Raw genomic sequence first — 15755 nt, 5'->3', positions numbered from 1 at the left:
TCTTCCTTGCCTCTCTAGTCTTAAAGGCAAAGTTCTACTTTCTTGCAGGTTTTGGACCGACAGAGTTCCCTTCCAGGTTCCCCAGCTAAAATCCCTGGGATGACATATACCGCATCTGTGCTAGTCCCCATCAGCCTCACTGGTTATCACCCAGAGAAATGCTTCCCATACTGCATATTTGGAGGGTCTGGGAAAAGGGGACAAGTAGGACAACAATGAAAGCTGCTCCCCCGTCAATCTCCCAGAACACACGAAGAGCACTTGCAACCCTCACCCGCATCTCAGCTGCCTCCCTTCAAGATAGATACACTTGCATCGGGGCTGGGATTTAGCTCAGTGGTTCCGCCGCCTGCCTCACAAGCGCAAGGACCCCGGTACCAAAAACAAAAAAAGATACACTTGCATCAAGTAACATCTTAGGTGTTAGAAAACAAACTAGCTCAAATGGCCCTCCCAGAACTTATTTATGATGCAAACGTACTGTTGGGTGGTGGGACAGAACAGACACTTGTTAGAAATTTCAAGAAAGTCAGGAAAAACCCTCTCTAAGAACACTGGGAAACAGTCTAAGGAGGAGGACCAACAAAAGGCTGTAGATAGGTTTTCTTTGTTGCTCCTCCATGTCTGTGGATAGCAGCAGTGAGGAAAACATAACCAACACAGAATGTTCACCAAATGCATTATGTTCACCAAATGTGTCTGACCTGAAAACAATGCAAATGCTCCTGACACACCATTTAAACCAGTTTGCTGATCAAATTTGGATCCACAAATTCTCAGGACACAACTGCCTTCCCTAAATCCCTAAATGCAAGGTGTTGCTCAGAAAATGTAAGCAACTTAATTCTGTTTCAGGAAGTATTGTTTTTAGTTTCTATTGATCTCATCACCTAAACTGTCCTTCAGACTTTCTGCTCATATTCACAAGCTAGGTCCACAAGGCCATGGGCCAGGGCTAGGATTTCAGGATATCTATATATATATGAGTTAAGTCTGTTGAGACCAACATGGGGAGATTTTCCTGATAGTTTTTGTTAGTCCATGTTTGTAATACATAATGTTTACAATCCTTGCATGGAGTTGGTGCACGTACATAGCACATCTTAATTCCTTTTTTCATCTCTTTTCCCTCCTCTCCCCTATCTCTTGATCCCCTTTCCATTTGAGAAAGATCTATCTCCCTACTTCTTATTATCTGTCTTTTATTTTGCTCTTTATTTTGACTCACTTTTTTATTCCTGGCTTGAGGTCTTATCATTATATAGAGTATGCCTTCATCTTGTTTCAGAATTTCTTTTCAGGGAACTTATATGATACCTATGTTCTTGTATGCCTATACCTGATTCTTCACACGACTGGGGCTGACTTACAATCCTGCTGGGATGCAGTAGGGTTGTAATTCAGTAATAGAGCACTTGTTTGGCATGAGCAAGGCCCTAAGTTTGATCCACAACAACAACACAGAAATAGAGAGAAAATAAAACACACAAAGAAATTCCCTTGAGCTAAGCCCTGATGGCACCAACTGGGCTTTCTGAGGTTCTTGAATCACCGTGCATTTGGTTTCACACTGTCCCTGACAGCCACCCATAGGGTCTCTCTGGCTTTTCACCTTGGTTCTTTGTATCCTAGTGAAGAAGCTAAGTGGCCCATTGTCACATGTCCAGTTTTATGTAGCCCTTGGTGGTTACATAAGAGGGAGCCTAGATCCTTGAAGTCAAAATTCCATACCAGGTTTTTTGTTACAATAAGAAAATGCTCAAATTAAATTGTGTTGCATATTGTATTGCACATATGTGTGCCTGCATAATAGCAAGCAGATAAGAATTTTTAAAGAATCCATGTGAAGTCGTGGGAGTGCCTTCCCTTTGAAACATTTGGGCATAGGAACAGGGGGTTTCTGTGGCAGGAATGCTGGCCTTGCAGTGATTTTAGGGACAGAACCCCTCTGTAGTGGGGAGGAGGGCAGCAGGTTTTAGCACTGGAACAGGGCACAGCTGGCATGTGCTACCAGGCCTACTCCCCATGCCTTGTTCATAGAAGTGTATCCTGTCCTGCTCTCCCTGCTCACCCACCTCATACTCTAAACTTCACTCACCTTCTACCCACTCTTCCATCAATTAGCAATGACTTTGTTACTGACTCAGAAGCCAGTGTTTCTAACCCTTAAGGTAATTCTTCCTGAATAGAGCGATCCACATGCTTATTACAAAAAGGGCTCAGCATCTAAACATATAGCACATGGCTAATTGTAAAATATTTATATAAACTGCTACACAAATAAAATTAAAATTTGTCCTAATTATAACCCCCCTATTGTCATCCAGTTTTATCTAATTTGGTAGCCCAACAATGTACCTTTCTTGACTGCAGTGATTATTAGAAGACTGTTTCTGTTGAAGCCCATACAGTTCCTTATTCTAAGCAGCCTCTCCAATCTAAACTACTCATATATAAATAAATTATCTATACCCAATCTAATCCTAATATGTACATAGCTATTGCTTATAAATAAATGTCTAACAATAAGTGACCAGTTGAAAATAAGTACCCAATATATAGAGGTTACCCAGAAATTGTTTCTTAAAATAATTTCCTTTGTAAAATGGAAAATGCTTTATATTATCCATGTGTATCTGTATGATTACATTGTACAAACAATTCCTATTCATTGAAAAGAAACTCTTCTGGAAGACGCCGAATCAGCCCGCTGCAGACAGGCAGGTCTGCCCACACCCTGCCGAGGTCCCCAGTGGCGCGGAAGACACCGAATCACCCCACTGCAGACAGGCAGCCACCTGATTCCACATTACCAAGGTGCAGAGGACACCAGACCACGAGACCAAGGTACTGAGTCCCACTGTTCCCGGCCCAGAGGTAGGGGCTTCTGAGCCGTCGTCCCACTGCTCCTGGTCCAGAGGAAGGGGCTTCTGGGCCACCATCCCTCCCGCTGCTCCCAGCCCAGAGGAAAGGGCTTTTGGGCCACCTTCTGTCTCGCTGCTCCTGGCCCAGAGGAAGGGATTTACCGGCCACCATCCCTCTGGCTGCTCCCAGCCCACAGGAAAGGGCTTTTGGGTCACCATCCCTAACGCTGCTCCCGGCCCCTGTCCCACCTCTCCCAGCTCAGAGGAGGTAATCTGTGCAGGCGCTAACAGCCCCCCGCCCCAGTCGAAATGAGAAAACACATAAATAAGTCTCAAAACCAGACTTCCAGATCACCTACAGCAACCCCAAAGGGAAATGAGATGGAACACTCTGATACTCAACCACCTGGACCCACTGAACTGGCAACAAAAGGGGATCTGGAAAAAATGAAATCAGAAATAATTTCTCAGATAACAGGAGAAATTGTGCCCTATGTGCAAGACATAATTAATAAATCTAGAGAGGAGCTCAGGAACATGATGGAATCCCAACATAAGAAACAAATGGAATCCATAAAACAGATGCAAATAGATTTCCAGGACATGAAAAGCTCCATTGAAAGTCTACACAGCAGAATGAGCCAGAGTGAGGACAGAATTTCAGATATAGAAGATAAGATTGCAATTAGTGACCAGGAAAAGAAAAATTGCTTCAAAATTATAAGGGAACATGAGAAATCAGTCCAGCAGCTGCTAGATGATGCAAAGAAGAATAACATAAGACTCATTGGGCTCAATGAAGAAACAGGAGAGAGTGCAGATGACATGAAAAAATCTCTTCACAGAAATAATGGCAGAAAACTTCCCAAGCAGGGGGAAAGAGCTTGACATACAGATAAGTGAGACATATAGGACTCCAAATAGCCTTGATCAAAAAAAATCTACACATAGGCATATAATTGTTAAGATTCCAGAAACACAACAGAAGAACAAAGTTCTCCAAGCAGTCAGAGAAAAGAAACAAATCACATACAAAGGAAAGCCCATCAGAATCACAGCAGACTTCTCAACACAAACCATCAAGGCAAGAAGAGCTTGGAGTGACATATTCCAAGCCCTCAAAGAAAACAGCCTCCAACCCAGATCGATGCACCCTGCAAAACTATCTTTCAAAATGGATGGAGAAATAAGATACTTTCATGACAAAGAGCACCTTAGGAACTTCGTGAATACCAAACCAGCACTCCAAAGAATTTTACACAATATCCTAGGAACAGACATTGAGGATCACAACCCCAGGAAGCAAACCAGAATGAACCCATCTGGCATGACAAGAAATTAAATGGAAAGGGGGAGAACACAACAAAAGGAAAAAGTCATGGCAATGACAAGTCAATACGTTTCAGTTATAACCATCAACGTTAATGGTCTCAACTCACCAATCAAAAGAAATAGACTGGCAGAATGGGTCAAGAGGCAAAATCCAACAATATGCTGCATATAAGAAACACACTTAATTCAAAAGGAAACTCATAGACTGAAAGTGAAAGGGTGGAAAACAATACTCCATGCGACAGGAACCAAAAAAAAAGCAGGAGTAGCTATCCTCTTGGCAGATCAAGTAGATTTCAAACCAACACTGATTAAGAGAGATGAAGAAGGACACTACATCCTTGTAAATGGAACAATCCAAGAGGAAGAGATGACAATCATAAATATCTATGCACCAAACACTAGTGCACCCAACTATATAAAACAAATACTAATGGACATGAAAAGCCATATATGCACTAATACAATTGTAGTGGGGGACCTCAACACCCCACTGTCACAAATAGATAGATCAACTAGACTAAAAATAAGTAATGAAATACTAGAACTCAATTGAACTCTTGAACACATGAACTTAACAGATGTTTACAGAGTCTTCCACCCCACAAAATCAGAATACACATTCTTCTCAGCTGCACATGGGTCATTCTCCAAAATAGACCATGTACTCACACATAGAACATGTTTAAGTAAGTGCAAAGGAATTGAAGTTATCCCCTGTATATTATCAGACCATACTGCCATGAAATTGGAGATCCATAGCAAAAGAAACTCAAAAAATTTCATAAGCACGTGGAAATTGAACAATACACTTCTGAATAACCAATGGGTCCCAGAGGAAATTAAAGAAGAAATCAGACAGTTCCTTCAATTAAATGACAATGATAATACAACATATTGGAATCTATGGGACACAATGAAAGCAGTCTTATGAGGGAAATTCATAGCAGTGAATATGCATATTAGGAAAACAGGATGAGCCCAATTAACAACCTGATGCTGAACCTCAAGCTTCTAGAAAAAGAAGAGCAAGACAACCCCAAAGCTCATACAAGGGAAGAAATTATAAAGATCAGAGGAAAAATCAAGGCAATGGAGACTAAGAGAACGATACAAAAAATCAATGAAGCCAAGAGTTGGTTCTTCGAAAAAATCAACAAAATTGATAAACCTTTAAAAAAGAAAAAGGAAAGAAAAGGCCCAAATCCATGCAATTAGGAATGGAAAGGGTGAAATGACAACAGACCCAGCAGAAATCCAGAGGATCATCAATACCTACTTCCAGAACCTATACGCCAATAAGAGAGACAACACAGAAGAAATGGACAGATTCCTAGATACATATGAATTACCAAAGTTGAACGAAGAAGACCTAAAAATTCTGAACAACCCAATATCAACCAATGAAATTGAAAACGTAATTAAAAACTTGTCAACTAAGAAAAGCCCAGGCCGTGAAGGCTTCACTGCTGAATTCTACAAGACATTTAGAGAGGAACTGCTGCCACTACTGTTTAAACTCTTCAATGAAATTGAAAGGGAAGCGATACTCCCAAATTCATTCCTGGAAGCAAGCATCACCTTGATCCCCAAAGCAGAGAAAGACCCAACCAAAAAAGAGAACTATAGGCCAATCTCACTAATGAACATAGATGCAAAAATCCTCAATAAGATAATGGCAAACAGAATGCAGAAGATCATCAAGAAGATCATACACCCTGATCAAGTGGGATTCATCCCAGGGATGCAGAGATGGTTCAATATACGAAAATCAATTAATGTAATACACTATATCAATAGAGCCAAGGAAAAAAACCATATGATTATCTCCATAGATGCAGAAAAAGCATTTGACAAAATCCAACATGCATTTATGATAAAAACCCTACAAAAAATTGGAATAGATGGTCTCTACCTCAAACTGATAGAAGCCATCTATGAAAAACCAACAGCCAATATCACACCAAATGGTCAAAAACTGAAATCCTTCACACTAAAATCAGGAGCAAGACAAGGATGTCCACTATCACCACTCTTGTTCAATATAGTTCTGGAAACATTAGCCATGGCAATTAGACAAGAGAAAGAAATAAAAGGAATAAAGATAGGAAATGAAGAAGTCAAATTGTGATTATTTGCAGATGACATGATACTCTATATAGAAGACCCCAAGAGCTCCACCAAAAGTCTTCTAGACTTAATAACCAAATTCAGTCAAGTAGCTGGTTACAAGGTCAACACACAAAAAATCAATAGCTTTCCTCTACACCAATGACAGACTCACTGAGAGAGAAATAGGGCAAATAATTCCTTTCACAATAGCATCCAAAAAACTGAAATACCTAGGAATCAACCTAATGAAAGAAATCAAAGACCTCTTCTCTGAAAACTATGGCACTCTGAAAAGAGAGATTGAAGATGATATCAAGAAATGGACAGATATCCCCTGCTCCTGGGTAGGAAGGATTAATATAGTGAAAATGGTCATACTTCCAAAACTGCTATATAGATTTAATGCAATTCCAATTGAGATCCCAGCACCATACTTCATAGACCTCGAGAAAACAATCCAAAAATTCATTTGGAATAAGAAGAGACCCAGAATAGCAAAAGCAATTCTAGGTAACAGAGACATGGAGGGGGTTATCACAATCCCCAACCTGCAACTCTACTACAAAGCTACTGTGATAAAAACAGCATGGTACTGGCAAAGAAACAGGCTTGAGGACCAGTGGAACAGATTAGAAGATGCAGAAACAACACCAGACACACTCAGCCATCTCATCTTCGACAAAGGAGCCAAACACCCTCACTGGAGGAAAGATAGCCTCTTTAATAAATGGTGCTGGAAAAATTGGGCTTCAACTTGCCAAAGATTCAAACTAAACCTGTATCTCTCACCATTCACTAAACTAAAATCAAAATGGATTAAAGATCTAAATATTAAAATAGAAACTGTGAACCAGTTGGAACAGAGGTTAGGTAAAACCCTTGAAGACATCAGTGTAGGAAAAGATTTTATGAACAAAACCTCAGTTGCCCGTGAACTAGCACAAACAATCAACAAATGGGATCTCTTCTTATTAAAAGGCTTCTGCACAGCAAGAGAAACCACCAGCAGGGTGAAGAGACAACCCACAATGTGGGAAAAATTCTTCACCTGCTCTTCCTCAGACAAAGGTCTACTATCTCGAATCTATAAAGAACTTAAAAAGATCAGACCTCCCAAATTTAAAGACCCAATCCAAAAATGGGCATCTGAAATGAACAGCCATTTCTCACACAAAGAAGTAGAAATAGCAAATAAATACATGAAAAAATGTTCAACATCACTGGTCATGCGAGAGATGCAGATGAAAACAGCGCTGAGATTCCACTTCACTCCAGAAAGAATGGCTGCTATCATGAAATCAACCACTAACAAATGCTGGCTGGGCTGTGGGGAAAGAGGAACCCTGCTCCACTGCTGGTGGGAGTGTAGACTGGCGCAACCCCTGTGGAAATCAGTATGGAGATACCTCAAAGAACTAGGACTGGAAATCCCATTTGACCCCGCTATTCCACTGCTGGGGTTCTTCCCCAAAGAATTAAAAGAATCATACCACAATGATATATGTGCACCCATGTTCATAGCAGCACAGTTTGTAATAGCTAAAACTTGGAAACAGCCCAAATGCCCATCAACTGGAGACTGGATAAAGAAAATGTGTTTTTTTTATAAAATGGAGTACTACTCAGCCATAAAAAATGAGAAATTAGAGACATTTATAGCTAAGTGGATGCACATTGAGGCAATACTCTTAAGTGAAATAAATAGGACACAGATGTGTAAATACCGAATAGTTTCTCTGGTGTGAGAAACTGAAAGTGTAAATAAGGACTAAATGTATAATAGATAATGTGAAATAGGAAGAAAAGGGGCAAAGGGGAAGGAAGTGGGAGGGCTAGGGGAAAGGATAGAAGGGAATGGGATTAATATGAGAAAATGGAAAAATACGAACAAAATCTTTGTAAATAGGGAGGACTGGAGGGGTTGAAGGGAGGGCTGGGCAAAGGTGAAAAACAAGAACCAAGAGAGACTATGTAAAGGTGCAAATTTCCAATGATGAATGTCATTATATTGTATACCTAAAATGTACCAATGATTAGAATGAATGATCGATAATGTAAAATAGGAAGAAAAGGTCCAAAGGGGTAGGGGTAGTGGGAGGGGCAGGGGAAAGGAAAGAAGGGAAAGGAAAACATGATGAGAAATGGAAAAAATAGAAATAAAGTCTTTGTAAATAGGGAAGGGTGGAGGGCGTGAAGGGAGGGCTAGGAATGGGGAAAAAATAAGAACCAAGATGCATTATATAAAGGTACAATTCCCAATGAGAAGTGTAATTGTGTTGTATACCTACAATGTACCAATAAAAGAATTTAATACAAAAAAAAAAAAAAGAAACTCTTCTTACACCACAAAAAAAAACCCCCAAAATTAAAAATAACCACCAATTCATTCACTGTGCTAGTAATCCTGTAAGTCTTGGCGTATATATGCTTTTATGGTCTCATCAAGTATTTTTCATAAATAAAATCCCAGTAAATATACCTGAAATTAAATCATTATTAACCAATATTTCTAAATTTGCTTCAGACAAGAAATTAACTTTCTCTGGAAAGAAGCTTGATAGAAAATTCAGTTCTTGTACATATAAAGTTCACCAAAAACTTTACTTGTCCCTGGAGCTATCTTTTAGTGGCCTGATATAAACACGAATTCTACCGGTGAGAAGAAAAATCCACTGATTTCCTAGAAATGCTCCTCTTTCCAAGCAGCCTTGTCTTGCTTTCACTTTCAATCTGCTCACATAGTTTCAGTTTGTTTCCTAAAATAAACACTGGAATTTGGTTCAGAAGAAAATCTGGGAGTAACCTTATTTCTCATCATTACAATAACAGGAAGCTGGTGGGGTGAAAAAGAGAGAGACAGTAAGAAGAAAGAAGCGCAACTGGTGAGCCCTTGCCAACTATTCTTAGGTTAGGGTTAAAGAGACACAGACTGGCAATTGTAGGATCTGAATATCTAATTCTGACTGTCCATGTAGGAATCTTATTTTAAATTATCCTGTGACTCCAGAAGAGACTCCAAATTCTATATATGATCAAGACACAGCAGAGGCAATCTTTTTTATATTAGACACTGGGTTTGTCTGTTTATAAACCTCATGTAAATGGAATCACACAATGTGTATTGTTCTGTGTCCCATTCCTTTTGCTCATCATGATGATTGTGATGTTTACTTATGTTTGGTGCAACTAGAGATTAGTAATGTTTATTACCATAAATTTTTCTGTTTAACAAATATTCACCTTGATTACCTATTAATGGTGGATGGACAGTTGGGATATTTTCATTTGGAGCTACTGTAAATACTCCTTTTATAATTGCTATAATTATTCTGTATAATTTTCTGCACACATAAACACATTTTCATCAGATGTATATTTAGGAAACATGTAGCCAAATCAAAGAATATATTTGTTCCAAATCCTCAGTAGCACAGGAAGTAGCACAAAGAATCAACAACTGGGATCTCATCTTATTAAAAAGCTTCTGCCCCGCAAGAGAAACCACCAACAGAACTAAGAGACAACCTAGAATGTGGGAAAAATTTTTTTACCAGCTGTTCCTCAGACAAAGGTCCACTATCTAGAATATATAAAGAATTCCAAAAAAATCAGATGCTCCAAATATAAAGACCCAATTCAAAAATACGCATCTGAAATGAACAGACATTTCTCAGACAAAGAAGTAAAAGCAGCAAATACACGTATGAAAAAATGTTCGACATCACTGGTCATTCGAGAGATGCAGATGAAAAAAATGCTAAGCTTCCACCTCACCCCAGAAAGAATGGCTGCTATCATGAAATCAACCAATAACAAGTGCTGGCGGGGTTGTGGGGAGAAAGGAACCCTTCTCCATTGCTGGTGGGAGTGCAGACTGGTGCAACCACTGTGGAAATCAGTATGGAGATACCTCAAACAACTAGGATTGAAAGTCCCATTTGACCCAGCTATTCTCCTGCTGGGTATCTTCCCAAAAGAATTAAAAGAATCATACCATAGTGATATATGCACACCCATGTTTATACCGGCACAGTTTGTAATAGCTAAAACTTGAAAACAGCCCAAGTGCCCATCAACTGGAAACTGGATAAAGAAGATGTGGGTTTTTTTTTTTATAAAATGGAGTACTGCTCAGCCATAAAGAATGAGAAACTAGAGACATTTATATCTAAATGGATTCGCATTGAGGCCATGCTCTTAAGTGAAATTAATAGGACACATGTGTAAATACCGAATAGTTTCTCTATTCGGTGTGAAAAACTAAAAGTGTAAATAAGAATCAAAATGTGTAATTGATATTGTGAAATAGGAAGAAAATGTTTAAAGGTATAGGGGCAGTTTGAGGGGTAGGAGAAAGGAAAGAAGGGAAAAGAAAAATATGAGAAAAGGAAAAACATGGAAACAAAGTCTTTGTAAATAGGGAAGGGTGGAGGGGGTGAAGGGAGGGAAGGGGAATGGGGAAAAAATAAGAACCAAGATATATCAAAGGTACAAGATCCCAATGATGAACGTAACTGTATTGTATACCTAAAATGTACCAATAAACTAAATGGGAAAAAAAAGAATACATTTGTTCCTTAGTAGATAATGCAAAATGGTTTTCCAATGTGTACTTTAAATCATTCTCCAACTTACAATGCTTTCTAAAACAGAAATAGCTTTCAGGAGGAATAATAATTTGTTTATATTTAATGATCTTACTTCTGTCTATTTGTTTGGAAACAATGCACCTGTGAAAACCAGCAAAACAGTGTGTGGAATAATCTCTAAGCAGTTTCTGATTGAACAAGTTTTGTAAATACCCCAAGGAGCAGGAGAAACAGGCATTATGGGGAGAAGAAGAGTACAAAAGAAAAGAAGAGAAAGGGGAGAAATAAAGATATGAATTCTGCCAAAAAAAGAAAAATAAGCAGGAAAATTAAAATACCAGCACTTCTCAGTTGGGAGGAATTGATGTCATCCTTCAGGTTTGGCCAGTCCTGAGAGGTTGGGCAACCTCCTGGACAGCTGGGCCCCTTGTGACCTAAATGCTGGTCAGTTTGGATGGGAGCATCATAAGTCAACTGAGTGGAGTTGAAGCAATTTCCTAGGGTTTTTCTGTTTCTCATAAAAAAAACCCCTAAGTCTACTTGTAATTACAAAAGCATGTGGAAGACAGATACTGTGTCATCTTATCTCTCCTTGCCCAGAAAACAAAGGAAAAGACATGACAACAGCCACAATGTGCTTCCTATGCCCAAACATGTCTAAACAATGAACACTAGAAATACATTTTTATGCCTGTAATTTATTTTATTTTGATGTTTCAAATTTACTTTAATTTTATTAATTATAATTATTTTATTTTACATTATGGGGTTTGGTGTGATAATTCAATAACATGTATACAATATGTAATGATCAAATTAGGATAATTAGCACATAAATCCACAACTGCATACACAATAGCCAAACTTCATTTGTGGGCATGCTGCTCTCTGTCTGCATCCAGAAGTTTTCCAGATACCCTTTGATTGGTATCTTGTCATATCTTCTTTCTTAACAGAACCTCAACTACTGGTGCTCAGGGATTTGCTTCATTCTCCTCACCTTTGCCTCATATGGACATTCTGTACAATATTCCAGAAACTTGCCAAAGTGAGGAAAAGCAGGACTAAGGATCTCACCACCCAGAAAGACTGACTTGATGAATACTTGGAGGAGAGGCAAGGAAGATTCTACCAGCTTTTACTGCAATAACATTTCCTGCACAACAACCCTCAAAATATGTGAATAGATTGTAAAGACTAAGGCATATTTCTTACTCATGTCACTCAAGTTGGATGCAGAAGTTATGCTTTACATTTTGGGTTAGACTCAGGTCTAGGTTTTGTCTCTTTTCATGATCAATTTGAAGGAGCAATTCCTGCATGAGGTTTGTAATCCTCATTGTGGGGTGCAAATGATATGCAATAGAATGGCTGAGAATGTGAAATATATTTAAAAGGTCTAGCCCTTCCACAGACCATTTGTGCAGCAAGTCACATGTTTATGGTCATTAGTTGAGTTGGAAGTATGAGCCCTGCATGAAATCAAGGCAAAAACTGTCACTATACATGAGTAATCAAGTCTACTATATGAGGAATTTGACCTACCCAGCAGGAGACATGTCAGTGATATGTGCATGTAGTTAATAACGAACTATTGTCTGTTGTGCATCAAGCATCCTATTGACTGATATAACCTTGCTTATATGAAATTCATAGTAATATCTTGAAGGCCAAAATATCTCACATGTATCTTTAGCATTATTTGGATGGACACAAAAATACTTAGAAGACTGGGGCAGGGGATGAAAGGCTAAATGTGATGGGTTTAGGGTTAAGAAAAATACTAGCTATGACTGAATCAAGAGGATTAAAGCACACAACAATAAGGTGCCAATTCTAATGTTTAGTGTAGAGTGCTTTACGCTAATGATCTAGGTAAGAAGCACTGAAGATCGACCTGAGAGCTAGTCACTGTCATTTGAAGAACTGTAGTCTCATACTTCATAAGGAAGAACAGACGTTCCACCTAAAAATTAGCCGGTAAAGACTTGCACAAATGAAAAATCCTTCCTTTATTCCTATAAAGTAGCTCTCATCACTAACTGACATAGCCATAAGAGTTTTCTCAGTATTAAAAATTAAAATTATTTCCAAGAAGCATTTTTTTAATTAATTTTATTGGTACAATTTAGGTATACAATATAATGACATTCATCACTGGAAATTTGTACCTTTCAATAATCCATCTTGGTTCTTATTTTTTCCCCTTTCCCCTGCCCTCCTTTCAATCCCTCTATCCCTCCCTATTTACAAAGACTTTGTTTCCATTTTTTCATTTTCTCATATTAATTCCATTCCCTTCTTTCTTTTCCCTACCCCTAACACTTCCCCTTCCCTACCCCTAACACTTCCCCTTCCCTACCCCTAACACTTCCCCTTCTCTTTTGGTCCTTTTCTTCCTATTTCACATTATCTATTGTACCTTTCAGTTCTTATTTACACTTTCAGTTTCTCACACTAGAGAAACTATTTGGTATTTACACATGTGTGTCCTATTTATTTCACTTAAGAATATCACCTCAGTGTGCATCCCTTTAGGTATAAATGTCTCTAAGTTCTCTTTTTTTTGGCTGAATAGTACTCCATTTTATTTTTTAAAAACACATTTTCTTTATCCAGTCTCCAGCTGATGAGCAATTGGGTTGTTGCCAAGTTTTAGCTATCATGAATTGTGCTGCTATGAACATGAGTGCACATATATTGCTATGGTATGATTCTTTTAATTCTTTTGGGAAGATACCCAGCAGGGGAACAGCTGGGTCAAATGGGACTTCCAGTCCTAGTTCTTTGAGGTATCTCCATACTGATTTCCACAATGGTTGCACCAGTCTACACTCCCACCAGCAGTGGAGCAGGGTTCCTCTTTCCCCACAACCCCGATAGCATTTGTTATTGGTTGATTTCATGATAGCAGTCATTTGCTTTTTTTTTTGGTACCAGGGATCAAACTCAGGACCTTGTGCTTGCAAGGCAGGCAGTGGAACCACTGAGCCAAATCCCCAGCTCCAAGAAGCATTTTTTTTCCCCATTAAGTTTATTGGTACATTTTAGGCATAAAATAGTTACATTCATCATTGAGATCTTGTACTTTTACATGATGTATCTTGGTTCTTATTTTTTCCCCATTCCCCTGCTCACCCTCCTTCCCTATTTACGACTTTGTTTCCATTTTCCTTTTCTCATATTTTTTTCTTTTCCCTTCTTTCCTTTCCCCTGCCCTTCCTACTCCCTCCTACTCCTTTCCCCTACTCCTTTAGACCTTTTCTTCCTATTACATAATATCAATTACACATTTTTAAAATTACAATATCAAGATTTAAAGGACATTAGCACAGATTTTACAGAATTTAAAAGGATATAGAAAGCATATCACAGCAGACTTCTCAACACAAACCTACAAGGCAAGAAGAGCATAGAGTGACATATTTCAAGCCCTAAAGGAAAACAGCCTCCAACCCAGATTGATGAGCCCACAAAACTATCTTTCAAAATTGATGGAGAAACAAGATACTTTCATGACAAAGAGGACCTTAGGAACTTCATGAATACCAAACCAGTACTCCAAAATATTTTAGACAATATCCTAGGAAAAGACAACGAGGATCACAACCCCAGGAAGCCCAGCAGAATGAATCCATCAGGCAAGACAAGAAATTAAATGTAAAGGGGGAGAATCCAACAAAAAGAAAAAGTCATGACAAGGATGTCAATACATATCAGTAATAATCACCAATGTTAAGGGTCTTAATTCACCAATCAAAAGAAATAGACTGGAAGAATGGGTCAAGAAGCAAGATCCAACAATATGCTGCATACAAGAAACACACTTAATTTAAAAAGAAACTCCAAGAAGCATTTTTTAACCATACCTACTTAAAGGAGTGAATAATGAATCCTCCAGTCCTGGCTATCTTCACCTTTTTTGCAACTCTTATTATTTTTATTTTTCAATCTCCTAGTTAGGTGGGAATGTCTAAGGAAAACAAGGTATTCTCCAAATCCAAAGTTCAGTACTAGTGTACGCAGATCCCAACTCCAGGGACTGAGACAGAGTGTCCAAGTCCCCATCTTGGTGAGCATGTGTATAAAAATATACTATGATACTGAAGTTTCATCACACAGAACTTCTTTATAATTTAAACAAAGTTAGTTTTTCAGCCTTTGTTGCCTCCTGTGGTAGAAAAGTTGTTCCCCCAAAAAGTTAAATTCGATTATTTTGGTTTAATCTAATTCTATGCAGGTGGAGTGTCCCATTTTTGAAATGCCTTCCTTGAACTTTCTCTACAATTCTCAGCCTTGAGACAATGAGGACTTTGGCTGAAGGAACAGAACAGAGAGCTGAAAGAAGAAGTGGAAGATTGAAAAGTAAAAATAACAATAGTTGCAAAAAGGCTGAGATACCCAGGGCTGGAGGATTCAGCATTCACTCCTCACTCACAACAGGTTCGCGACAGCCCACAGCTGCAGGTTTCTTCCCCGTAGATACAGGAAACACAGGAAGTGGTGGGGTGGGGCTGCGGACCTTAGAGGCATTAGCCACTGCAGGGTCCGGAAGCCTGGTGTCAGGTGATGGTTTCGCCCCAGTGTTCTTTCTGAATGGGGAGTGCGGTGAGTCTGCCTCCAAGAGGCAGCACTGAAAGAGATGAGAAGTTGGTTCGATTACAGTGTTCACTGCTCGAAAGCACCAAGGACAGGCAGGGGGATGCTGACGTCTAGTGCGAAATCCTGCTTTCTCCCCCTGATGTGGCGTATGGTCAAACCCTCTCTTCCCCCTTCAGATAGCAAGTCTGTCAGCTTGGATTTTGAGAGGACTTTGGCTTTCAAGGAAAGAAAAGTATTGTTCCAAAATAACTTATTC

At 39.0% G+C, this 15755-nt stretch overlaps 1 long non-coding RNA gene across 1 annotated transcript in view; it reads right to left on the bottom strand.

The window, feature by feature from the left end:
- LOC147827644 (uncharacterized) overlaps positions 1–15450 on the bottom strand; it is a 46787-nt gene extending 31337 nt beyond the window's left edge. The window contains exon 1 of the long non-coding RNA XR_015451965.1: positions 15299–15450. This is a non-coding gene — a long non-coding RNA (uncharacterized LOC147827644). The remainder of the gene's footprint in view (positions 1–15298) is intronic.
- Positions 15451–15755: the final 305 nt, after the last annotated feature.

The sequence above is a fragment of the Heterocephalus glaber genome, unplaced genomic scaffold (assembly GCF_053883595.1).
Source record: "Heterocephalus glaber isolate CG9 unplaced genomic scaffold, H.glaber_assembly_v1.0 deba00001442, whole genome shotgun sequence".
Taxonomy (NCBI): domain Eukaryota; kingdom Metazoa; phylum Chordata; class Mammalia; order Rodentia; family Bathyergidae; genus Heterocephalus; species Heterocephalus glaber.
This window is presented reverse-complemented; position numbering and strand designations above follow the sequence as displayed.